Source organism: Pleurodeles waltl, chromosome 1_1, assembly GCF_031143425.1.
Source record: "Pleurodeles waltl isolate 20211129_DDA chromosome 1_1, aPleWal1.hap1.20221129, whole genome shotgun sequence".
NCBI lineage: Eukaryota > Metazoa > Chordata > Amphibia > Caudata > Salamandridae > Pleurodeles > Pleurodeles waltl.
In genome coordinates, this window is record NC_090436.1 from 670,284,561 (window position 1) to 670,312,008 (window position 27,448).

Consider the following 27,448-nt stretch of genomic DNA (forward strand, 5'->3'; position numbering starts at 1 on the left):
TGATCACTCATATCTGATTTTACAATATAGAACATAGTAATTAGCGTAAGTAAAAATAGGGAGGCCACAGTGTAATCAATTGTCGCTTGCGTTCCAGTGACATAGCACGTAGTTGCCAGCGGAGTATCTGGTGGATACCTCCCATTTAAGAGTCTAAGCCCAAGGGCCTCCAGATCTTTAACTAAGGAGAGTGCCGTTATGCCTGTTTTACCTCGTTCTATTACCCCCAGAGACTGCTGTGGAACTGCTCATAGTTGGTCTTACAGGATGCTTTGGGCATCCCTTTCAAAGGGATTTAGTAGTTTCAGGTTGAAGTCCCCTGCTATTAAGAACTTCAGGAATCCTAAATCCTGATGGTCAGTTAATATTGTATCTATCAGTCTGGAGGATAAGTATTTCTTGGATTGTGCATCTGGGTGGATATAAACATTTATTAGCAAGAGTGGACTGCAGTGCTCTTTATTCCATCGCTCTAGCTTCACTAGCTGATACTCTTTGTTTTCCTCATATAATCGTGTACACGCTATATTTAATCCTGCTGAAAAAAAGATTGCTAATTCCCCTTTGGTTGGCCAAACCTTTTCTCCCAAATTGTTGGGGAGAAAAATCCCATAAATCCATTGATTGAGAAAGGGTTAGTGGCCCAGGTCTCCTAAAGAAAAATAATTCGATATTTTTTTAATAGGCTTAACAGGTCTTTTTGTTGGGTGTTTGACCTAACTCCATTTATATTCCAAGAACAAACTTGGAGAGGGTTTTCGTTCGGATTTATCGACCTGATGTGTGCCTGACTGTTCGGGAGTCACTGATGTTTTTCTAGACGGATTGTATCTGATATCCAACCTAAATCTAGCTGCATAGGAGCGTGTTGGATATCATGCGCCCTAAAGGATCCTCTTAATTTCTTCGGATTGCAGATATAAGAACTGAAAAAGGTTTATCCAACTCTTTTGATTTGGTTAGATTAGGCATAATGTTTTGATCCTCTAGGGGGCAGGACAACCAGCTTGTTTGGGTATGCCGAATTTAATTCCCCATTTTTAGGAAGGAGGTTTTTTCCTTAACAACTCTTTTTACCAAGTGTGATGTCCTTCAGGTTACCAGAGTTGTTTCATTGAGTCCTCCTTTATTACTTTTAACCGGTGGTAGAAACTCTATGGAGACAATGTCAGTGGACTTTATATCATTTAAAGCAGGAATGGCTGGTAATAGTTTTACTATATTTCCTCGATTTAAGATATCATATCGAACCTTAGATTGATATTGAGGTTCCAGTATTAGTTGTTGGCAATCAGTAAACGGAATGAAACTGGGGCTTCCTATAGGGGCCACCTGTTCATCCTGTTGGACTGTCCTTTGATGTTCTATTACCTGAATTCCTAACAGAGATTCCCTATCTGACCATCCTGAATTTGCACCCTTTTGCCTCCCTGTTGATCTATTTGAGGGCCCTTCCTCCAGGAGTGGTCTGAGCATTTTTCCTTTCTTTGACTGATGCTGAGCCATTTGGGTCTTGATTTGAGTCTCTTGGTGCTCATTGTATTCAGAATTGACGGCTGTAATTCTTAAGCCCTCTTCTTTAGATGACCTCCTATTTGTTACGGGACTAGGACTTGCTTCAGCTTGCACTTCCCGTTGAGGGAGATTTAAGTTCTGTGGTTCCTGCTTTGATTGACCTATATCATTTGATATTGGCTGAAATTGTTGGTCCTTGCTTTTTAAAGTCCCCTCATTGGGGTGTGATTCACTTTGCCACCTATGGTTTGGGGGGATATGGCCCCTCATACCAGTGTTGAATAGTGGAAACAGTTTGTTTGCCGTTGAATCAGTCTTGGTGTTTATCACAGGTCATAGGACGTTGACATACCATTTCCTATATCCTGATTTGAAGAGGGGCTCGACTTTATAGCCTGGGTGCCAACTAAGGCACCCCCTATTTTATTCCTTGCTTTCCATTGCTTTTTCTTTTGTCTTTTAGTAGATGATTTTTCTGACTGTAGTAGCGGCCCCGCTAGTTTGGGGAAAGACAGATGTAGTATGTTTATTTGAGTCTCAGGCTGACATCTTTTCTCCGTCATCGGAGAGGCTAATGGGCATACATTTTCCTTAAAGGCTCCTTTCTCATCACATCCCAGTTCTTTAAGGGATTCTATCTCCTTGTCAGTTGTTTACACCGGGCACCAATTTACTCCATTCCCATGTTTTTGTTATACCCGGCCTACTCACGCTACACTGGGGGATTCTTCGGGCTACACTTCCATCTTCTCTTTTCGTATTTAAATTTCCTTTGAGGTTTGTTATCAATGAATTTAGCGCTTCTGGAAGTGTGGCCAGCTTATTGATTATGGGCTTGCAAGTGCAATCTGTTTCACAAAGGTTCTGAGCTTGCTTAATCAGTTTGTTTAAGTTTGTCAATTTCTGATCAATTCCTGCTACTGATTTGGCCATAGCATTCAATAAGTCCACCTGGACATCCATTTTAGAGGACAGATAAGACAGGGCATCCAGCGTTAGCTGTGAGGTTTTAAAAAAGATGTCCCATACAGCATTTAGATAGAGTTGGCTGTGAGTATTCTGTAAGTGCATTATGTTCTCATTTTTGTCCTCCTTAACTTCAGATTCATTTATTTTTTCTTTTGATACGGTGGAGACATTAGGGGAACTGTATTCGAAGGCAGAAATATCCATTTGAGTTCCTAGGACTGCAATTTTGTCTTCCTGCCGAAAGCCCCCCATATCTTGGCAAAAAGATTTATTGGATGTGTGTGTAGTTGAGCTTAGATCCACTTTTAGGTGGAAGGATTTAATTTTGGTGAATCTGGAGTATTGGTCTCCTCCAAGCTATAAATAGTTTCTAAGGGGTGATTCATTTTCCTCGCTTTGCCAAGCTCTAGTGGCCTCCCTGCAATCTGAGTTTGAGAGAAGTAATTTGCTCCATTAATGATTACATTTACCTCGAATGGAGATTGAATACCTAATTGAGGGAAGTCAATTTGACTTTCCAAGGATGGAAATTTAGAAGTGACAGGGGACGGCGATGACAACCGGAGGGTCAATAGTTCTAAGTCACTGATTGAGCCCCAGGCATTTTCTTTGGGATTGTCGTCTGTAAATTTATTATTGTCGAGGGTAGATTTTTCAGTCAGCTCCTCCTCCTCGTGACCACTTTTATCACCCTGCTCATAGAGAAGGCTCTTTTAACTTTTTATAGGGGAAATTGGGTGAGGTAAAATCTCAGAGCTGTTAGGTAAGGAAAGTATTGCATCCACCGGGTCCTTCAAGAAGTCTGTTTTGTGGGGGAGGTTCGCTGATTTTTGTATCCTATGAAAGAAGGGGTGCCCGGAGCTCGGGATTTCCACTGCCTTTCAGCCGACTCCAACAGCTGTTACACTGGCTGAGCTTTGGGAGCTGTTTGGAGGTGTGAGCTGAGACTGAGGAGATTGCTCACCTCCTCCTTCTTTCCTCTCCACAAGTGGCAAGTGGCAAAACGCTGAGTGCGCCGAGTGCGCTGAGTGCGCCGGGTGCGCCGAGCCCGCTGAGCCCGTCTCCTTCCTCCGGAGCTCTTTCCCCCCTTCCGCCTGCCTCGGTGTCAGTGCCGGTGTGGGGGCCGAAGCCCCGAGCTCTGGGGTCTTGCCGCTTCACCACCATTCACTGCCTCTCTACCCCTGCTCCTTGACACCGGTATGGGGTACGGGGTACGGGATAAGTATAGCCAAGCCAGAAAGGCCCCCGGGATCTCCCAGAATAGAGGTGCAGGCGGCTCACCTCCTCCTCTTCCACAGCTGCGAATGAGCAGACTGCGCCAAGCAGACGTCAAACGTCAGATGTTTTGTCCTCAACCAAGGTTTCTGCAGGTCAGCCCAGCGGGACAGTGGTGGCAGCATTGTTGCCAGCTCGTAATCAGGTGGGACACAGGTGGCAACAGCACCCTTGTAATGTGCACTTTCTGCACAATACGAGGGTGCTGGGCAGGAGGACTCCTGCACTGCCTATTTCATTGCCATGGGCAGTGCAGGGGACCCCTGTGGCCCCCTGCACCTGTTCTCAGCCAGCCTTTTCTTGCCAGTTTTACTGGCGGAGGACCAGCTTATAATCAGTCTGCTTGCAGCGCCACCCTGGCTCATTGCAAGCAGCTATGTCCCAGGGATGGGCACCCCAGGACACAGCGTGAGCTGTCCCTGGGTGGTGGCGGTCCCCAGGGTGATTATGGACTCCACCGGGGGCCTTGGAGCCCCCATCCAACCTTAAACTTTGCCCTAAGAAGGTGGTGGTCCCCAGGGCCAGGGATCTGCAAGGGACCCCCTTCATTATCTTATTTCTGCCCTGGGGAGGTAGTGGTCTGCAAAGGGGCTTAGCAAGCCCCTCTGCTCAAACTCATTATTTGGCCCAGGAGGTGGGGGTCCCCAGTCTTTGGAGGATGCTGTATGGGCCTCCCCCATATAAAATAAAGATTTTGCCCTGGGAGGTGGTGGTCCCCTGGGCATGGTTGGCAATCAGCACCCCACACATATTTGTCTAACTGCCCCACAGAGGTGGTGGTCCCCAGTGCTAATATAAGCCCAAGGAGGGGGCCTTGTGTGCCCCCACCTTTCTTGATCCTCCAATGCCCCCGGGACCTGGCCCACCTGGGGGTAAAATAAAAAAAGGGGCAGGAGACCCATATATTTTTTCCAAGTTCCATGGATTTTACAGAGATTTAAAAAAAAAATGTTTTTTAGCAATGAGAGAGTCTGCGAGGGACCACTAGACCAAGGCAAAGGGCTCATCACCAAATCACAAAAAGCACACTTTATGGACCAAGAGCTAGCTTTCTGCCAAATTTGGTGTGACTCCATCCAGAGGTTCGTTCTGTAGTTGTGTTCAAAATCCCTATGGAAAAATGCTCGGCCCACTTGATGGATCACCCCGAAACTTTCAAGACAGCAGCTAAACCTACTGAAGTGTAAGTTTTGAAATTTTCTAACTATACCTACCTACAGTTGACCACCACTAGTTAATATATATATATATATATATATGTATATATATATATATAGTTCAAGTTATCGCAAATAACTAGTGCCCTTAGGTAACTATAACTCCCCTGTAACCTATGTATTTTTCATTTTAACTTCTAAGTTTTTTTTAAGTATAGTAATTTTCATTACTATACATTATTTCAGCCACCCCTGAGCATGGCCTTCAGCCGTGCACAGTGGTGGTTGGCCACAGGGCCTGCCAACCCCTATAAGCACTCAACCTTGCACCGTGCACAACCTTTTCTCATGCGTGGCAGAGATAGCCCACAAGACCTTGCCTGCAGCCAGATCCTGCAGGCAATTCTGCTAACCATCCAACCACACACTGCACACAGCCCTTTGGCCATGAGCGTCAGGAGTTCACCACAGCCTGTCTCTCTGGGTGTAAGAATAGGTGTAAGAGGGTGAATCTGGGGATTAGAGTGGCTATGAGGGTCTCTGTATGTGTGTGAGAGTGCATGCATTGGTGCCTCAGTGGGTTTCTCAGTGTCTACGCAAGCCTGTGAGTGGGTGCATGAGGGTGTCAGTGGGTCTGTGAGTGGGTGTATGAAAGTCTGAGTGGATCTGTGAATGCATGTGTGAGTGTCTGAGTGGGTCTGTGAGTGGGTGCATGAGGGTCTGAGTGGGACTGTGAGTGGGTGCATGAGGGTCTGAGTGGGTTTGTGAGAAGGTTTGTGATTGTCTGAGTGGGTATGTAAGTGGCTGCGTAAGGGTCTGAGTGGGGGTGTGAGAAAAAGAGATTGAAAGAGAGAGAGCGAAAGAGAGGGAGAGAGAGAGAGTTTTTTAGGCTTTCATTGACGATATATATAGAATGAGATATTTCTGCATAAATTTGAAAAGAAAAATGTATCAGTCAATTAAAAAGAGTAAGATCACCTTCTAGTATGAGCCTTAAGCATGTGCAGTTGTAAAAAAAATAATAAAAGAGGGAAAATGACTATGGATACACCTTGAATAGAACCCTGAATGCTCAGTGTGAAGGTTTGTGATCTTATTACACTATCTTTTGTTAAAGTATCCTTTTTTTTAGCCCTTTATGGGCTATCTGGCCCCACAGGTGGGGAGCTCAAGGCTCAATGTCTCCCCTGCTGTCCCACTCAATTGTGTTTATTTAAAAACTTTTTTTGCTCTTTATAGGCTATCTGGGACTGAAGGGGGAGCCTCAAAGCCTACCATGTATTCCCACCAGATTGTTTTTTTACTATTTTTTACCCTTTACAGACTATCTGAGACCGCAGGGGTAGCCTCAAGTCCTCCCTCGTGGTCCCTGCTGATTTTTATCAATTTTATATTGTGTCCTTTACAGGCTACCTGGGACCGCGGGTGGAGCCTCAAGGCCTCTCTAGCTGTTCCACCAGGTTGTTATTTTTTTATTTTTTACCCTTTCAGAGCTATCTGGGATTGCAGGGGGAGCCTCAAGACCTCCCCCCGGTCCCAATCCCTTTTTTTTTTGCTTTTTTTTGTGCCCTTTGTGGGCTATTTAGGACTGGAGGGGAACCTCAAGGCCTCCCTTGTGGTCCCATTGCTTCATCAAGCAAAGAGCTGCTTTTAATAGCAGCTCCATGGTTGCTGGAGCAATGTTTTAATCTGTCTTCCCTGCACTCATATCTGTGTGCCGGGAAGACAGATAAAAGCTCCTCTTTCTGACAGCAGGACCTGTTTGACAGGTCCCGCTGTTAGAAAGTGGAGTTATATTTGCTGTGACTTGGTTTCAGCTTTTAAAGCAAACAGACCCTCCAATGAAAAGAGCCCTAGGGAGGTGGTGGTTCCCAGGGAATGGCGGTCTAAAACGGACCCCCTTTATAGTTGTCACTATTTGCCCAGGGTTCCTAGAGCTGAAGGGGGTCGCCCAGTCTTCCCCATATAACACACTGTTAGGTCCAGGGAGGTGGCAGTCTCTGGGGCCCAAAGGGTCCTCAGGACCCCTTCTCCTGCAATAAAAAGATTTTACACTGAGGAGATGCTGGTCCCTGGGAAGCGGGTGGCCATCCGGCTCCCGCACACATGATTTGATTTAAGCACCAAAATTCTACAAGGCCCTGGGAAGGTGGTGGTCCCCAGGGCTACGGGGGCTGCACAGCCCCCCGTACAATTTAAAGATAGCCCCAGGGTGATGGTAGTCCCCAGTGCTGCAGGGGGACTAGCGGCGACCCTCCCACTCCAAAATTCTACAATGCCCCAGGTGTCCCCGGGGCTGTAGGGGCCGTGCCCCAGCACGCAATTTAAAAATAGCCCCTTGGAGGTGGCGTCCCCGGGGCAGCAGGGGGGGTCATACAGCCCCCCTGCATTAAAACATAATTGCCCAGGGACTTGGCCCACCTGGTGGCTTCTGAATAACAAAGCGTGGTAGCCTGTGCTTTTAAAAAAAATAAAAATGGCCCAGATTCACAACCTTGCCATGATTCCGCAGCAAAAAATGTTAAATAAATACTTTTCAGTCCGGGGGGGTATCCCTCTGGGACCTCACCACCAGAGTTAAGCGGTCAGGGTATCTGTAACCTGGCCCCTTTTCTTTCTTTTGTACATTTTTGTCTGGGACTCGGCTCAAGATGAGTCCCAACATTGCTGTCAACACTTCCTTGTAGAAATGTTCACAGAGCCATTCAGATCTCAGCACGAGGTCAGGAGGGGTTGTGAATCCATCAGGTCCCTATATATACAAATTTGGATTTTCTTTAATTTCTCAAAAACTACCGAAATAACAAAAAGGGCTCTTTGTGGACCAAGAGCTACCTTTCTGGCAAAGTTGGTGTAATTCCGTGAAGTGGTTTTGGCGCTATCACTGTTACCTTCTTCCTATGGGAATTAACATTAGAAACGCTTTAAATTTCATGCAAAACTGCCAGGACCCATCCCCTCCTGGATGACCAGCTTGCCGGAAAAGGTAAGTTGATCATCCGAAAGGAGGAAGGAGTGTTGAGTGCATGTGTGTGTGTGTATGTGTGTAAATGGGTGTGTGGTGTGTGCGTGTATGTGTGTAAATGGGGGTGTGTGAGTGGGTGTCTGTGAGCGAGCGAGTGGGGGTGTCTGGATGTATGCATGCAGTTGGGGGGGTGTCTGCATTATGTGGAGGAGAGGGGTTTATCAGGGTGCGAGTGAGTAGGTGTGTGTATTCGGATGCATGCGAGTGGGGGTGCATGTGTGCAAGTCTGTAAGTGAGTGGGGGTGTGTGTGTGAATGTATGCATGTGCGGAGGGGTGTGCATGTGGATGTATGCATTTGTGAAGGGGAGGGGGTGTCTGTAAGTGTGTGTATGGGTGGGGGGGTGTCTGCATGTGTGGACATGTGGGGGTGCATGTGCCAGTGACAAGAATGGGAATTCCTGTCACCGGGTGCGTTACCGCCAGGGTTTTCATGGTGGGGTGAACTTCCACGGAAAGCCTGGCAGTCTGCAGTCTTGTAATCCAGCCGGCAGGCAGAGGTCTGCCGCTGGGCTGGAGGAGCTCACCGTATCCATGTCAGTTCGACTGCACCAGCGCGCCAGGCGGAGTTGTGGCGTTTTGCCTTCTGCCAAACACCACAACTTGTATTGAGGCAGTCTGTACTGCCAGGTCTGTGGCGGTAAGACAGCCATAGAGAAGCTGGTGGTCTGATGACACCCTAGTAATGAGGGCCTAGGTTGTAACTATAACTACCTAACGGTGACCACCACTACACTACATAGATAGATATAGATATACTTTAATCACCATAACTCTAATCTGTGGCATAGTAACCCTTAACAAGCCACATAGAGGTCACAGATGATGGCGGGACACTCTGGTTCATTTCACGGTTTTTAATTTATTTATATGTATAAAATACCTTCTGGTGGTCCCCAGTAGGAGGTTATGTAGAAAAAGCATTTTTTGACCTGCCTATATCTTTGGCACTGTTGACCAAAAAAAGTACGCAGTTAATTCTTGTTGTGCATGGAAAGTTTCAGAGTGATCTGTCAAAAGGGGGCCTAGAAAAAGGGGGGGTCAAAAAGGTGTGTTTCCAATGTTAATTCCTATAGGAGTTTTTAACATGACTACAACCCGAACCGCTGGTTGGAATTATACCAAATTTGGCAGAAAGGTAGATTTTGTTCCGCAATTTGTGCTGTTTGTTATTTGGTGTAAATCTGTTCACTAGATATGGAGAAAGTTAAGGAAATCCTAATTTGTATATATAGATTCACAGTTCCTCCCAGATGACTTCGCAAATAATAGTGAGCTCGTGCAGAGATCTGCAGAGCTCTGATTGGCTGCCAGCACTTCAACCAGGAAGTGTTAGCAGTCATCTTTAGAATCGGCTTCACCCGAGTCCTTGAAAGAAAGTGAATAAAACAGAAAAGGGTCCAGGGTAGGAAAACCCTGACCCCTTAGCTGTGGTAGGGGCCTCAGCGGGACCCGCCAGGGCAAAAAAGCACTATTAAAAAAAAGAAAATTGCTTTGAAATTGCGCCACGGTTTCAAATTTGTAGGAAGAATGAAAATAAAAACAAGTACAGCCACATTACTAAAGCCCTTGGGCGGGCCAGGTCCTATTGGAATATAAATAGCCCCCCTCCTGGGATTATTTATTCCCTAGGGACCATCACCTCCCTGGGGCTTAAATTCAAATATAATATGCAGGGGCCGAATGGCTGTCAAGCACCCCAGGGACCACCAACTCCCCTGGGCAAAATCTTTTTATCATAATAGGGGGGGTCTTGAGGACCCCCCATGGCCTGAGGACCACCACATCCCCAGGTCTAATATTGTATTAAATGCTGGGGACTGCATGATCCCCCACAGCCCCGGGGATTGCCAACTCCCAGGGACTGAAATCAAATAATATAGGTGGTCCATTGTAGACCACAGCCCCAGTGACCCCCAGCTCCCTGAGGCTGACTTAACTGTTTGAGGGGGGCCACATGCCCCCCATGGAGCCAATTGTGTGTCTGGGGACCATCACCCCCCAAGGCTAGCTCCTGCTATGTCCCTGGGTACCCATAGTTGTATGTGTGCGGTTTGGCTGGAGTATTGACAGCTCCTGCCAAGTCATAGCAAACACTCTGCTTCCAGCGGGTGAGACCTTTCAAAATGCTCCAGCCCAGTGGAAGCAGAGGTTTCCTCTGTTTCCCTGCCCACAGAGATATGGGCAGGGAAACAGGGAAAAACAATTTATTTCACAGACAGACTCCCTGCATGCAAAAGAATTACCAGCTCCTACAGGAGGAAGGAAGCTGGCACTGCAGGGGCCTTCATGGTCCCCCCTGGTCCCCTTGCACACTGGGTGCCCTGGGGGGCACCCAGGAGAGATGCCCATGCTCCAGGGGATAGTGTCCTTGGGGCCACAATTAGCCTAGGGAGGGGGATGTGCAGTCCCCCTCCTCCATTTAATTAAGGCTGGGCCCCAGAGGATGGCATCCCCAGGGCCGAGATTGGCCCGGGGGGGCACGCTGCCCCCCTCCTCCATTTCACAGAGGCGGGCCCTGGGGGATGGGGTCCCTAAGGCCAAAATCAGCTCAGGGATGTGGGTCACGTGGCCCTCACTCCCCTTGAGTCTGTGGGTCTCTCTTCAAATTGCTAAGAGTATGCAAATGTGCATATCATCTGCGCCCGCTTGGCCCAGCATCGTTCTACCTTAGTAGTATGCGTATGTGTTCCCCTGTTTTGCCCAGATGATGGACAGCTTGCCAAAGGGCACCCCAATGCATTTCCCACCTCTATTGATGGTGCCTTTTTGATGCCAGGGAAAATGAGGACATCTCCACGAAACAAAGAAGCACTTATTTCATATAGATAAGAGGAAGGACCTTGGTCTGGTGGAGATTTACATCTTTGTAGTCTTGTTGGCCTCTCTATGGGTTTTTTAATTCTATATCCTAATTATAACATCCCTTTAACTTTTCACTTTTTCAGTGAATATGTATACATATTTTCATTGAAAAAAACAAAGGTTACAGGGATGTTACAGTTAGGAAATAGAATTTTAAAAAACATAGAAATTCACTTAAAAAACTAACGGTTACATGGAGGTTATATTTAGCTTCTGCACTTACTTGCACAAAACCATAGAAATTCAGTAGTTAGAGTTAGAGTTATTTCAAGTAGCTATAACTTGCTCCCAAAGGTAACTATAACTTGCACTCCTGCCATGCAATTTTATCCTTCAATAATTTGACTACTATTGTTTCATTTATATTTTGAATGACGTTATAGAACTTGTCATGAGTGCTCTAATATGTGGGCTATTAGCAGTGCAAGGCGAGGGTTTGAGTTATAGTTACCCTAGGTGGGGGTGGGCCAGGCCCTGTGGCCAACCCCCCTATAACCACTCAACCCCGCATCGGGCACAGCTGGGGGTTGGTTGCAGAGCAAAGCTCCCATAACCACTCAAACCTGCATCAGGCCCAGCTTTTGGCAGTGTGCAGCAGGTGGTGCCACAGGCCCTGGCCTGGCCTGCACCATGCCCTGCGGCCAACCCCCCATAATCACCTAATCCCACATCGCAGACGTATGAGAGGTTGCATGAGTCTCTAAGCATGTAAGTGAATGTCTTTTTCTTTCATTTTTTTCACTGATGTTCACAAATGCATTGTGGCGTTGCACAGGGTGCCACACTGAGAGTCCCAATAGATTTCCGTACATGACAATAAAAACCTGTTTTTCTACATATTATACACATCAGGGGTCCCTTTAAGACTCATGTATTCCACCCATGGGATCTGGGTATCTCTACCCTGACCCCTTATAGCATTTTTCATTTAAGTTTTCAGCCCTGGGGACCATGTCCCATTACCTAAAATGCCAGCCAATCTCAGCATTCCTCTTGGCACGGGCATTTGCATGTTCGCCACAAATGATCTGCAGCACTAAATATACAAAATTATTTTTCCTTTAATATCTCGAAAACTACTGAACACATTTACAGAACAAAATCTAGCTTTCTGACAAATTTGGTGGTATTATGTCTTGCAGTTCAGGCTGTAGTGGTGTTCAAAACTCTATTGAGAATTAACATGGGAAACACACTTTTTTGACCCCCATTTGTCTTGGCCCCCGCTTGATGGATCATTCCAAAACTTTCCATGTGCAGCAAGCACCACTGATGCATTTTTTTGGGAAAATTTCGTGAAGATTCATCAAACTACATCAAAAATGCTTTTCCTATGGAACCATGATCCTAACTATAACTATTTCATGGTGTCCACCATTAGGTAATCTATCTATCTATCTATCTTTATCTATTTCTCTCTCTCTCTATATATATATATATATATATATATATATATATATATATATACATATATATGTATATATTTATATATATATGCATGTACATTTATATATATATATATATATATATATTTTTTTTTTGGACACACTACACACAGGGTGACCTTAACTATCCTTACCATGCATGGTAAGGGCATATCCATTGTAGAGATTTGTAATGTAAAGACTCCATGGCAAAGACACTGAGTGGTTACAACTATGTTATAGAGGATGTTTCCCATGGAGGGAGCAGGTTTTCTGTGCGTGCCTTTGTAGGAATATTTGTCTATACATTAGATTTGAATAATTTTTGTATGTAGATCTTAAAATGTGTGCTCATTGTAAGTGCTGGATGATGGTGAATGGTGTGAGTGAGTGCAGCATGTAGGGTGAAAAATGTGCCAATGTGAGTTGCAAGAATGCAGTGTGAGAGGAGGGTCTATGTGAGTGTCGGGTGAGAGGAATGTGTGCAGAGTTATAGGAGTGAGTGCAGGGTGATGTGAGCTGTGTAACTGCAAGGTGAGTGGTGTGCCTGTGTGTGATTGGAGGGTGAGAGGTGAGGGTTAAAGGTGGTTAGCTGTGAGAGTGAATGGTGTGTGCATGGTGAGGGGAGTTAGTGCAGGGTAAGTGGTGTGTCCTTATGGGTTTCAGCAGACTATTGTGCTTGTGTGTTCTCAAGATGAACAGTGTGTGTGAGTGCATTTTGAGAGGTGAGTCCATATGGGTGCAGGATGAGAGGAGACAGTGCGGAGTGAGTGATGTACATGCTTGTGTGGTATGAGTGCAGGGTGAGTGGTGTGCCCATGTAAGTGAAGTGTGAGCTGTATGAGTGACAGGAGTGTCCTTTTGAGTGATGAGAGGAGGGACTGTAGAGTGAGTGATGTGCCCTAGAGCTTGGGTGAGGAGGAAAATGCAGAGAGGGAGGAATATATGCATGGTGAGTGATGTGTTTGTTTGAGTCGGATTGCAGGGTGAGCAATAAGAGTGGCAGGTGAGGGAAATGTTGCATGTTTGAAGGGTGAGCAGTGTGCTTATTTGTCTGCAGGTTGAGTGCATGTTGAACAGGGTGAGTGCATGGTGAGCAGTTTGAGCGCACTGTGATCGCTGTGAGTGCAGGGTGAGCATGAAAGTGAAGGGTGAGAAATGAGAATGAGGAATGAGTTGTCTGAATGCAGGATGCATTCCCAGACACTCAGACAAACTCAGCTTGACAGTTGGGGAGCAGAGTTACAGATTTAATTAAAACTATTGATATTATGGTATCAATCGAGGGTGAAGAAAATAAATAATTTGCTGATCCTACAACAAATTTTTAGTCTCGTGATTAGGCTTACAAGCTGACCAGATTTCTACTGGCACCACTGATACTTTGATGTCCTGGCCAGTACAAATATAAGCAAAATCATGCCCTTATCTATACATTCTTCAAACAGCAATTATATACAGAAAGCAATTTTAAATGTGTTCTAGGGCTGCATTAATTATCCATAACTAATAATTAAAGTAACCAAAGAAAAGCCGTGTTACAAATGAATACACAAGATTTTGCTTACAGCCCTATTGGCCTTTGAAGACTCTTCAAACAGCAACAAATGGCCAGTATTTTTCTCTCGGAAAGGTGGCAACTCTACCTCTGAAATTCCTTTTTCACTAAATGCATTCTGGTGCAGTAAAAATAAAATACAAATGCAAGTAATATGTAGAATGGGGATTCAAGGGGACCCGAAACCAGTGAAAAAAACCCAAAGTTTAACCAGTTCACAAACTGATGTAAATTGTCTTTTAAAGACCTGTGAAATACTGGAGTGAGGCTGAGATAAGCCAGACACTGCCCAGCTGAGCCCACAGCAGCTCAAGAACTATGTGTGTCCTGAAAGCTGCAACAGCCTGGGCTGAGACACAGGATGGTGGGAGGAATCAGAAGTGGGGTGATGAAGCCCTTTTAGCCCTGTGGGTGTTTCATGCCTTTCAAACATCCATCTCCATCTCAGTAATCCTGAAACACTGAAATATATGAAAGCATGTTTTCAAAATATAAAGCTCTCTGTTGCCTGAGGTGAATTCAACACTACTCAGCCTTGGTATTTGTTTGGCACACTGATGTTTATTAGCACAAAGGGGTCGGAGTAAGACAAGGTGTATTCACACAATGCACTGATGACAAAGGGTATTCTTCCTTTCTCATCAGTTATCTGGGTAGGGAGGGGGCTCTCCTTCCTCAGGTAAGGAGGAGACAAGTGCTGCCATCTGAGTCCTATGGAGCAGCCGACCATGGGCAGAAGAGGCATGCCACCATGCATCGCCGAGCTTGGGTAAGGGACTTTTCTGTGTGTCCATCTCTTTCTCACCGCATGTTAGCGCCTCGGCTTGCTAGAAGTGCTGTTTCTGCAGTAGGCGTACACAAAACCATTGCAGCACACTGCTTACACACGAGAACACAAATGCAGCACAGCAGCCAAAAATGCTGTATTGCATTGCGAGACAGGAAAGGAGCAAGAAAGTGCGATATTTAAAGAGATATGGCTCTCTCCGCCCCTTTCCCTAGCCCCGGCGCAGAATTTTACTGCCATGCACTATGCACACACCTTTAAAGCCATATTACTGGAATGATTACCTTCCAGTGCAAAATACTATGCCTAGGGCAATCTTTAAAAATTTTCCTACTTTGTGTGTGCTGTACAGTTCAGCATACATGCAAAGTTGGAAAAGAAAGGAGAAAACAAAATTCTCCCATTAATGCCTAAGACAAGATTCACAAAGCTTTTGTCAGGTTTGCATTACTTTTGCAATGCAAACCTGACCTAGAACCTTTATATTGATTTGCAGACCATTGCAAATTGGTATTTGCATTTGTTTGCTAGGAAAAGTAATGCAAACCAGCGCAAAGTACTGCTTTGCATTACTTAGCATCAAAGGGTTGTTACATGGGTGGTACATGGGAGTTCCCATGCTACCACCCATGCATTTTGATGCAAAACCTCAGAACAAGCAGGGTTTTGCACCCAAAAATAATGGCTTTTGAAACCAGGCATAAAAAGGAGAAATGTTTCCTTTTCTCCTTTCCTTTCCGACTTTGAATGTGTGCTGGACTGTGCAGCACACATACAAAGTGGGAAAAGTTTTAAATTGAGTCTAAGCATAACATTTTGTAATCAAGGGTACCCTTTCATTACCAAATATATGCTAGACTCACACATGTACCCTTGCACTATGGTGCGAAGGTATTTGCATGGCACTCAGCAGCAAAATTCTGCTCTGGCACTAGGCAGAGGGAGCAGAGTGCCATATCTCTCTATATATGGGCTCTTCTGCTCTCTCCAGTGGTGGGTTCTCCTTGAAGGTGAGGGAGCATCGTCCCCCGCCTGCTGCGATCTGCGCTAAACGTGAAGAATAAAATTGCAATGAAATGATTTTATTGGCATTTTATTTTTCACATAGAGCGCCACATCCTGCCCTGGAGCAAAAAGGGGTGCGTCCTCTTTTTACTGAGGACTACAGCAGTGCTGGCCAAACACTGCAGTGTGCATGTGAGTTTTCCGACAGACTTGCGCCAGCGAAACTCAGATGCGCACTTACCTTACAGCTCTCTACCCAGCTGCCTTGGACAGCTGAGTGGACACCACGCACAGGCCTAAAGGGCCTGAAAGAGCATCCAGCCAGGATGTTCCATCCAATCCTGGCACTGCTCTCATGCTGACTATCAGCATAAGAGCAGTACCAGGATTGCTTAAAGAAGTTTCTGCTTCCACTCGTGCTGGCTGGAGATTAGGAATGACACAGTTCATGCTTGTTCACTTTTTTCGATGCTCTGGGGCACTTCACATGCCCCACCACTTTAATATTTTAGCAGATGCTGCTGGCTCTCTCCATGTCATGCAGCACAGTGAGGCATTTAAATCCCTCTTGATGCTAATTAATGCAAAGTAGTTATTTTTGCTGCTTTGCATTGCTTTTAGGGAATTTCCAGTGCAAAACATGCTTTACTCTGGAAAGTAAATAATTTAAGAAAACAACATTTGCCACTGGTTTGCCTCACGTTTATGACGCAAACCCAACACAAAATGTTAGTAAATCACCCCCACATAGTATTTTATTGAAAAATACAAAATAGGGCACAGAACAGCGTCGAGCCACACTATGCAAATGCTTATTGATCCGATGTCTCACCTGGAGCTCTAAATATCCCACCACCAAAAATAGGTTATATTTATGCATAGTAGGGTATTTGCAAGAGCATCCACTTTTCCATTTCTGCTTTGTCTTCATTAGTGATATGTTATCTGTACAGTATGTAGGATAAAACATTTGCTAAATAAATTGTTTCTAATACATTATTTGCATACATTACGGTACAGCTTCAAATGTTTCCCTCAACAAATATGCACCTCAAATGCAATAGCAACCTGCCCCCCTTCATTTTCTGTAATTTTAAGTTTCCATTTTGTGAACGTATTATTCAATACCAGATAAGTTTGTGTAGTAATCCTCCATGCACATGTTGATGTTATTAACAATATTTATTGAAGAATATAAGCGGCACGTCCCATGCAAATGGGGCACAGAGAATAACTGTCAGGAAAAGGATGGAACACACCTTCATCACACACAGCCTACTCGTGTCAGTGTTCCATTCCTTTCTAGAGACATCACCACATTTCTCCCTCCTTTAAAAGAAAACAAATTGTGTACAAAAGAACACAACAACATCTAAAACAAAATCCATACCTATATATAAACTTCCTAAAACCTTAACTTCACCTTAAATAAACCCTATCCTATACCACCTCTCCCTTCTTTAAAGAAAGTAATAGTACTTTAAACAATGCATTAAGTTTTGTTTTTTTTAACTGCAAAATAATTCAAATTATATACAAGTGAATGATACCCAAAATACAATGTGTGAGGTGAGTCCTAACAGTAAAACCAAATAAACCTGAAACCTGCATTGTGATACAATGTGGCTGTAGAGGGGTTCTTGGGGCCAGGTCGGAAAATTAAATTATATCAATAGAGTCACTACAATGTTTGAGAATGTTTTTATTGGAGGTTTTAGATGTTCCTTCTGGTTTACATGTATTAACTCAGTCTCTTGTGGGCTTTTTGTTCTTTTGTGATATGTCTCTCTGCTTACTCTCCTCTTCTTCTTCCTACTCTTCCGTTCTCTTTCTTCTGATTAACTTAGTTCTGTTCTTTTGCTTCTTTTCTGTTCTAGGCTTGACTCCCCATGGTATGGAACACCGTAGTCGGGTCCAGGAAGCAAGAACAAAAGCAAGGGACAAGGTAAGTGGTCTTTGTTTCTTTTTCTGTGAATAGGGGGTTAGGGAGTGCAGGGGTGGGGGAAACAACATCCAGTAAATGTCTCTAATGAGCAATACCCACGGTGAAGATATGCCCCTCTTGTGAAAGGGAAAAGAAAAAAGAAAAAAAACATAAAGAAAATACCCGTTCTCCAGGGTTGTCAACTCCCTTTTGTCAGGTTTCAAGGGGAGTCTTTATTCAGTGAAGAAGAATACAGTGGAGGTTAGTACAAAAGGGGGGGTGTAGAAAAACAAACAACAAATGAAATGGAGGAAATTTTCAAAGGGATACTGTTCTCCCTCTTCTTGTCTTCCCCCACCCGCTCCCTTACCACCAGTACCCTGCAGGATTATACAAGCAGGCACGTACCTGCGTGAGCCACGTCCCTCCAGGGATGTGGCGGGTGCTGTCACTTTGTATTCCGATCATCAGTGGTGTTTCCTCCTGAGGGAGCGTCCGCGATTCCCTGTCTTCACCTCCACGAATCTCGGTTGCACTTTTACTTGCTCTGGTTTCTGCGTCTTCGTCTTCGTCTTGCTGCTCTCATGTCTCTTTCTGCTCTCCTCTGTCTCTCTGCTCTTCTCCGTCTTCCTGTTCTCGTCCGTCCTTTTTGTTGTCTTCGTCCTCCCTTTTGTTAACCCTGATGTCCGGTTTATGGCAAGGCGTTTCCTTGCTGTCGATGGTGCCCCCGGGGTACCATATTGCTAGTCCTGGGGCATCGTTGTGCAACAGGGCTGTGCGAACCCTGTTACATACACTCCCCCTAGGAGAGGGCTAGTTGAGATCCTGACCTATGGGATGCCGGGACAGGTAACCCGCAGTGCATAACTGGCTCCCTGGTAGATGACGTGCCTGAAAGGTAAATGGTTAAAGCCCCATAAACCATTGCAATATTCTTGGATTGGTATCTTTGTTTCATGACAACCAGGTGAGAGGTGCATGATCGGTATGTAACACAAAAGGGTGGCCCAGGAGATTGTACTGAAGGGTCTCTATCACCCATTTAATCGCTAGGCATTCTCTCTCGATAACAGGATATCATTGTTCCTGTGGTAGGAGCTTCCTGTTAATGAAAACAATAGGATGGTTATTATTTTGTTCATCCTTTTGAAACAGGACAGCACCTATTCCCATATCGGAGGGATCTGTCTGTAAATATAATTATATGGTGAAGTCAGGACAACGTAACACAGGGTGCTTAGGCTTTTTTTGAGTATTTCATAACTACGATGTTGTATGGGACTTAGGGGGTCATTCTGACCTCGGCGGTAAAAGGGCCTTACCGCCGGTCAGAACTCCGCCATACTACCGCCGCGGCCGGGGTAAACCGCCACGGTCATTCTGACCACCAACTGTGAATCTGCCAAAAACCCGACATCCAAGGAAGGGCGCCACATCAGCGGGCCGCGGAAAACTGGAGATGACCAAACCTCCACCGCCACGCCAACACAAACACGCCCATGCCATTCTGACCCACCAATCCACGCGGCGGTCTTTCAACCGCGGTATTCCATTGGCGGTACACACCGCCGCGCTCAAAATACACACACAGCTCCAAAACACAGCCACATTGGACAATTTGAAATACACACACCTGACACACATACAAACAACACTCCCACACATCCATTCAACTATAAAACACACACCCACATCACCCACAAACCCCTACGACCGAAGATCAGAGACGAAGGAGAGAGAGACACATCACAGAATAGAGAGCTACATCACACAGAGGCACACTACACCATCACACACACCACATAGAAGCACAAAGCACCACACACCAACACACTCTTCACCATATACACCACCCCACACCTCATCCACCCCACCCCATGGCACCCTAAAGGCACCCACGCTTTTCGGACCAAGAACTCCGGGTCATGGTGGAGGAAATCATAAGAGTCGAACCCCAGCTCTTCGGCTCACAGGTGCAGCACACCACTATAGCCAGGAAGGCGGAGCTATGGCAGCGGATCGTGGACAGGGTAAACGCGGTGGGACAGCATCCCAGAAATCGAGACGACATCCGCAAACGCTGGAACGACTTACGGGGAAAGGTGCGCTCGATGGTCTCGCGACACAACATCGCAGTGCAGAAGACTGGCGGGGGACCCCCACCCACTCCACCCGAATTCACAGCATGGGAGCAAGAGGTACTAAACATCCTGCATCCTGATGGCCTCGCTGGAGTACACGGAGGAATGGACTCTGGTAAGTACAATCTCAACTACTTCACCCCCCCCAGCATGCTAACCCCCACCACCACCCTCACCCCCAACCCCCCATCACACATCCTCCCTGAGAATGTCTCTCCAGCACAACCCACCCAACACCAACCCCTGCATGCCACCACAAACTATGGACACCCATCACCTAAGCATGACCACTGCACATACCCCCCCCAAACACCCCCACAACACCTCCCCCAAGGGAATGACAGCACTGGGGGACAAGGGCACCCATAAATCGCACACAATAGCACACACAGAAACAATAACCATACTCTCTTACCCCATGCAGGACCCGAACGACAACACACCGGCCAGGAGGGTCAAGAAATGTCCATCCCCGCCCGGAAGAGGCCCCCAGTGATGACAGCAGCTCTGTCGACCTGGAACCTGATGACCAGCCCGGACCATCGGGGACCTCTGGACAGTCGGTTCCCCACACACAGGCCACAGCAGACCCAACCCCCTCTGGGAACAACAGCACAGCTCCCACCCAGCGGGCCCATGCCTCTGTCTCTAGGACAGGTCAATCAGCGGTGTGTCTGCCATTACAGGGCACCCAGGCTAACCCAACACCCCAACAACAACAGGGACCTGGGGGCAGTGGTAGTGGGCACACCGTCCAGGGGACAGAGGCCGGGGGAAACAGGGCAACTCGGAGGGCTGCTGTGCGACAGGGGGGGGAGGAGAGGCCCAGGGAACCGACTCTCCAAGAGGCCCTCACCACCATCATGGCAGCCTACCACCACTCCCAAGAGACGATGGCGACGGTACTGGCCAGGTTCCAGGAGATCCAGGCACAGCAGGAGGAACGCTACATGGGGTTCACCAATCATCTCACCAACATCTCTACCGCTATGGGGAGCATAGTCCAGGCCCTCATCCGGATAGAAGACACGTTGCAGGACCATGTGCCACCACACAGGGCCCCTGTCACTAGCCCGGACCAGGAACAGCCTACCACCTCCGACGGCGCTAGTGGACAGGAGGCCCCACCACAACGACAGGCCACCAGAACCCCACCTCCTGCTGAAGAACAACCAGCCCGCAAGAGGAGCCTGAGATCCAAAAAAAAGACAGAGTAGGATGTCAAGACCCCCGCCAGCATGAGATACCCCCGGAAGTCATCCCACTGTCCCACATGGCCACCCTGTCCAACCTTGAACTGCCCCTGCTCCATCCTTCCACAGGCATATGGACAATGCACCTGTGAGACTGAGAACTGGACTCTGCCATGGACATTACTCCACCCCCACCCATCACCGTGTTAATATCATGTACCATTATCTAGCACCAAAAATAAATCACTCAATGCACTGAAATCAATCAGGAGTCAGGCTGTATTATTTACAAATGTATAACACATTACAGATCAATTATGTTCTGTTAACTTTGTGCTGAACACATACCGAGATCAATAAGCATTAGTCCATGGGCTAACCAAGCAGAAGTCACGCAGTGGGTCATACAGCACTGAAAAGGGAAGGGAAAATCAAACATCAGTTTAAAAGAACTGGGGGTTCATAGACAAAGTTGAGAAGCTGGAGGCTTTCAGGAAAAGTAAAATGGCGTGTGTGATTCTTACCTGTGTGCTACTGAAAATACTGTTGGATAACTCTGTCCCTGTTGTCTGAGTCGTCCTCTGAGTCTTCCTCCTCTTCACTCTCCACAGGCTCCACAGCTGCTTCAACACCACCATCTGGACCATCCTCCTGCAGGAAAGGCACCTGACGTCGCAATGCCAGATTGTGAAGCATACAGCAGGCCACGATGATCTGGCACACCTTCTTTGGTGAGTACATCAGGGATCCCCCTGTCATATGCAGGCACCTAAACCTGGCCTTCAGGAGGCCAAAGGTCCTTTCTATGATCCTCTTAGTTCGCCCATGGGCCTCATTGTACCGTTCCTCAGCCCTGGTCCGGGGATTCCTCACTGGGGTCAATAGCCAAGGCAGGTTGGGGTAACCAGAGTCACCTATTAGCCACACACGTTGTCTCTGTAGCTGTTCCATCACATAAGGGATGCTGCTATTACGCATCACATACGCGTCATGCACTGAACCAGGGAACATGGCATTCACATGGGAGATGTACTGGTCAGCCAAACAGACCACCTGGACGTTCATAGAATGGTAACTTTTCCTGTTTCTGTACACCTGCTCATCGTCTTTTGGGGGTACTAAAGCCACATGGGTCCCATCAATGGCACCAATTATGTTGGGAATATGTCCAAGGGCATAAAAATCACCCTTCACAGTGGGCAAATCAACCTCCTCAGGGACTATAATGTAACTCCGCATGTGTTTCGTCAGGGCAGACAACACTCTAGACAAAACTTTTGAAAACATTGGCTGAGACATTCCAGATGACATGGCCACTGTTGTCTGGAATGAGCCACTTGCAAGAAAATGGAGGACTGACAGCACCTGCACCAGAGGGGGAATTCCTGTGGGTTGGCGGATGGGGGACATCAGGGCTGGCTCCAGCTGGGCACACAGTTCATGGATAGTGGCACGGTCAAGTCGGTATCGTAGTATGATGTGGCGTTCTTCCATTGTCGACAGGTCCACCAGTGGTCGGTACACGCGAGGATTCATCCTTCTCCTCGCAAGTCCCAGCGGACGGTGCCTAGGAATGACAACATGGAGCACAGAGTCAAGCTAATCACTGGTACGTTCACCACAGCTTGCATAGCACACGGTTATCTATGTATTGAAAGGCGTGTATGTGTGGCAATGCAAGGCCTAGGCCTGTGTGTCGCAGTAGAAATTATGCCATGTGGGCCCTTGAAATGGCGGCTGCCTGACCTGTGAAGTGGGACAATGGGATGTGAGGTCACTGCGCTGGCGGAGCACACCGTGGCGGTAGGCGGTCGAAGACCGCTATACGGAGCCGCATTGGATAACATTGAAGCCTATGGTTTTCAGGAGCCAATGACGATGTGCGCCGGCGATCGCGGTACGCATCGCCGCGGTACGCACCGCCGCGGGCGTGACCGCCATTTTCTATCTGCTTAATCACTCTAGACCTGATCATCCACAGGAGAGGACCTATACTGCAAGTGCTGCTGTGAACTCGGTCTGGAAGAGACAATGGCTGCTGCGACTGGGGAAAGGGCCCCTGCCTTCACGTCTGAAGAGTTGGAGAAGCTCGTGGATGGGGTCCTCCCCCAGTCTGCGTTACTCTACGGTCCTCCAGACCAACAGGTGAGTACACCGGGTGCACATGGAATGGGCGATGCCTGTGTGGAGTGGGGTGGATGTAAGTTGGTGGGGTGGGGGGCGAATGAGGAGTGCAACGCACAACAGATGAGATCATGTGCTATATTGCAAGGTTGGGGAGGGGGGGCCAATCACATCTAACTTGCAGTAAGTTGATTAATGTTTCCTTCCCACCCTGTACATGTCACATAGGTCAGCGCCCATCAGAAAGTCGAGATTTGCCGTGCCATTGCCAAGGAAGTCCGGGCCCTGGGGGTCCACGTCAGACGGGGCTCCCACTGCCGCAAGAGGTGGGAGGACATCCGCCGCGGAACCAGGAAGACCGCCGAGTCACTGCTGGGGATGGCCTCCCAACCTAGGAGGGGTGCCAGTCGTACCCTGACCCCCCTGATGTCCCGGATCCTGGCGGTGGCCGACCCTGATTTGGATGGGCGCTTGAGAGCATCACAGCAGACACAAGGGGGTGAGTATCAGCACATTCGGCTATCTTTCTGCGCAGTGGAGGCGTCTGGGTGGGGGAGGAGGATTGTGGGTGACATTAGGCCAGGGCGCTTTCTGTAGTGTAGTCCTCTCCCTTAGGCATGGCCCTGTGCTCCCGGCCCCCACCTCTGTAGGGTGACAAGTACAGCTATTGATGGTCCAGCCTCACACATGTGCGCGTCTGTCGTCTCTTGACCTGTTGTCCTAGTCAGAAGTACTGAGTAGTGTACCCCGAATGCGCGGCTTAGTGCATGCGGCTCCTGTGTCTGTCCTCTCTGCTAACGGTGTTGACATTGCATGCACTCAACCAGGTCTTCTTTTTCTCACTTGTTGTTTTTGCTTCTTTTTCTCCCCCCACCCTTCTTCTTCATCTTCTTGGGCATGTGTGCTTTAGCATCATCAGGCGGAGGAGATTTGGCATCGGAGCACGAGGGAGCTGCAAGCCACAAGGCCCCGGTGGGCCCAGGAACAGACACCGAGGGCACCAGTGAGCCGGAGGGCGAGGGGAGCACCACAACGGGGACCGGTGGTGACACCAGCGATAGCGACACGTCCTTGGATGGGAGCTCCCTAGCGGTGGCAGCAATATCCGTGCCCCCCGCCTCTACAGGTACAGCCGCCACCCAGCGCACCAGCCCTGCCCTCCCTGCAGCCCCTCAGCCTACGCTCCGTGCCGGCTCGCCCAGGAAGGCGGGCGTCTCCTTCGCCCCAGGCACCTCAGCTCCTGCCCCTGTCACCCCTGCTGCCCTCAGTGCAGAGCTCATTGACCTTGTGAGGACGCTCATTGTTGGGCAGACTACCCTTTTGAATGCCATCCAGGGGGTAGAAAGGGAGGTGCATCGGAGCAATGCCTACCTGGAGGGCATTCATTCTGGTCAGGCTGCCCATCAACGATCGTTCACTGCTCTGGCCTCAGCACTGACGGCAGCCATTGTCCCTGTTTCCAGCCTCCCTCTTCTGACTGCCTCCACCCTGTCTCCTGTTCCTCAGCCTATCCCATCCACACCATCTGACCAGCCTGCACACACCTCAACACCCAAGGGCAGCTCATCCAGACACAAGCACCACAGATCCCACAAACACTCACCCAAGCAACACCCAGATGCAGACATTCCAACAGTCACTACCACCCCTGTGTCCCCCTCCTCCTCGTCTCCCTCCTCCCTCCCTGTGACGTCTACACTCACACCTGCATGCACACCAACATCAGCCAGTGCTTCCATCACCACCACACCCTCCTGTACAGTCCGCACGCGTGCAGTCACCACCCCCACTGCCATTTACACGTCCCCTGTGTCCTCTCCCACTGTGTCTGTCACCCCCTCTTCCAAGACACACAAACGCAGGCAGCCACCCACCCAACAGGCATCCACCTCACGACAGCCTACAGCACCAGCACCTTCACCCAATGACAGCACACCTGACTCTCCTACAACCACATCCTCTTCCTCCACTCCCATCACCACTTCTCCTACCCTTTACCTTGGCCCTAAAAAACTTTTCATGGCTAATCTTGACCTCTTTCCCTCCGATGACCTACCCCCTCCATCTGCAAAGAGTCCCAAGAGCACCACAGCCACCACCAGCCCAGCTTCGGGTGTCACTGTTGTGCATGGGTTCTGGAGTCCACCCTTTGCCAGCAGTGACACCTCCATCAGCAGCAAGGACACATCCAGCCCCCCCCCCCCGGCAAGAGGACCAGGAAACACAAGGGCCGCCGTGCGAGGACTGACACGGCTGCCCCCAGGGAGCAGAGTTCGCCCACTTCACCAGCCACAACATCTAGGGGAGGCAAGGGCCCGAGAGTCCCATCTAAGGAGCGTAAGGGCAGCAGGGCGGAGAAGTCAGCCAGCAGGAGCGCGGAGCAGGTGGGCCCCACATGCCACATCCCAGCTGTAAAGGAGGACACCAAAGGGCCCAGGACTCCGTCACCAAAGGGTCCAGAGACATCACGGTCGGAGGGCGACTGAGCAGGGAGTCCAGCCCAGGTCTGGCTCCCTTGGACCTACTGGATGTGCACCGCTGAACAGGGCCCGCCGTGCAGAAGAGCACCGCTGAACAGGGCCCGCCGTGCAGAAGAGCACCGCTGAACAGGGCCCCGCCGTGCAGAAGAGCACCGCTGAACAGGGCCCCGCCGTGAAGATAGGCACCGCTGAACAGGGCCCCGCCGTGCAGAAGAGCACCGCTGAACAGGGCCCCGCCGTGAAGATAGGCACCTCTGAACAGGGCTCCGCCGTGAAGATAGGCACCGCTGAAGAGGGCCCCGCCGTGCAGAAGAGCACCGCTGAACAGGGCCCGCCGTGAAGATAGGCACCGCTGAACAGGGCCCCGCCGTGAAGGTAGGCACCGCTGAACAGGGCCCGCCGTGCAGAAGAGCACCGCTGAACAGGGCCCCGCCGTGAAGATAGGCACCGCTGAACAGGGCCCCGCCGTGAAGATAGGCACCGCTGAAGAGCGCCCGCCGTGCAGAAGAGCACCGCTGAACAGGGCCCCGCCATGAAGATAGGCACCGCTGAACAGGGCCCGCCGTGCAGAAGGGCACCGCTGAACAGGGCCCCGCCGTGAAGATAGGCACCGCTGAACAGGGCCCGCCGTGCAGAAGAGCACCGCTGAACAGGGCCCCGCCGTGAAGATAGGCACCGCTGAACAGGGCCCCGCCGTGAAGATAGGCACCGCTGAACAGAGCCCCGCCGTCTCAAGCACCGCTCCGCTGGGCCCCGCCGTCTCAAGCACCGCTCCGCTGGGCCCTTCCTGTCAAGCACCGCTCCGCTGGGCCCCGCCGTCTCAAGCACCGCTCCGCTGGGCCCCGCCGTCTCAAGCACCGCTCCGCTGGGCCCCGCCGTCTCAAGCACCGCTCCGCTGGGCCCTTCATCTCAAGCACCGCTCCGCTGGGCCCCGCCGTCTCAAGCACCGCTCTGCTGGGCCCCGCCGTCTCAAGCACCGCTCCGCTGGGCCCCGCCGTCTCAAGCACCGCTCCGCTGGGCCCCGCCGTCTCAAGCACCGCTCCGCTGGGCCCTTCATCTCAAGCACCGCTCCGCTGGGCCCCGCCGTCTCAAGCACCGCTCCGCTGGGCCCTTCATCTCAAGCACCGCTCCGCTGGGCCCCGCCGTCTCAAGCACCGCTCCGCTGGGCCCTTCGTCTCAAGCACCGCTCCGCTGGGCCCTTCCTCTCAAGCACCGCTCCGCTGGGCCCCTTCTTCTCAAGCACCGCTCCGCTGGGCCCTTCCTGTCAAGCACCGCTCCGCTGGGCCCTTCCTGTCAAGCACCGCTCCGCTGGGCCCTTCCTGTCAAGCACCGCTCCGCTGGGCCCCGCCGTCTCAAGCACCGCTCCGCTGGGCCCCGCCGTCTCAAGCACCGCTCCGCTGGGCCCCGCCGTCTCAAGCACCGCTCCGCTGGGCCCTTCATCTCAAGCACCGCTCCGCTGGGCCCCGCCGTCTCAAGCACCGCTCCGCTGGGCCCTTCCTCTCAAGCACCGCTCCGCTGGGCCCCGCCGTCTCAAGCACCGCTCCGCTGGGCCCCGGCGTCTCAAGCACCGCTCCGCTGGGCCCTTCCTGTCAAGCACTGTTTATGGTTCACTGTGCCCACCATGCCACCTCCTTGACCAGTGGAGACTGTCATCCACCTGATGGACTGTGGCTTTGCACTCCCCAGGATGGCAGAGTGGGCAACCCACCCACTGTAGAGACTTGAGAGACTGTGTCTTTGCACTCCCCAGGATGGCAGAGTGGGCAACCCACCCACTGTATAGACTTGAGAGACTGTGGCTTTGCACTCCCCAGGATGGCACAGTGGGCAACCCACCCACTGTAGAGACTTGAGAGACTGTGGCTTTGCACTCCCCAGGATGGCAGAGTGGGCAACCCACCCACTGTATAGACTTGAGAGACTGTGGCTTTGCACTCCCCAGGATGGCACAGTGGGCAACCCACCCACTGTAGAGACTTGAGAGACTGTGGCTTTGCACTCCCCAGGA

The 27,448-nt window shown here is 49.4% G+C and overlaps 1 long non-coding RNA gene and 1 other non-coding gene across 2 annotated transcripts in view; both read left to right on the forward strand.

The window, feature by feature from the left end:
* Nucleotides 1-27,448, forward strand: part of LOC138286605 (uncharacterized) — an 86,043-nt gene that overhangs the window by 40,326 nt on the left and 18,269 nt on the right. The window contains exon 2 of the long non-coding RNA XR_011202019.1: nucleotides 17,456-17,523. This is a non-coding gene — a long non-coding RNA (uncharacterized lncRNA). The remainder of the gene's footprint in view (nucleotides 1-17,455; nucleotides 17,524-27,448) is intronic.
* Nucleotides 6,603-6,715, forward strand: LOC138292182 (small nucleolar RNA SNORA64/SNORA10 family). The gene has a single exon (XR_011202607.1). It is a non-coding gene; the product is annotated as a small nucleolar RNA SNORA64/SNORA10 family (small nucleolar RNA).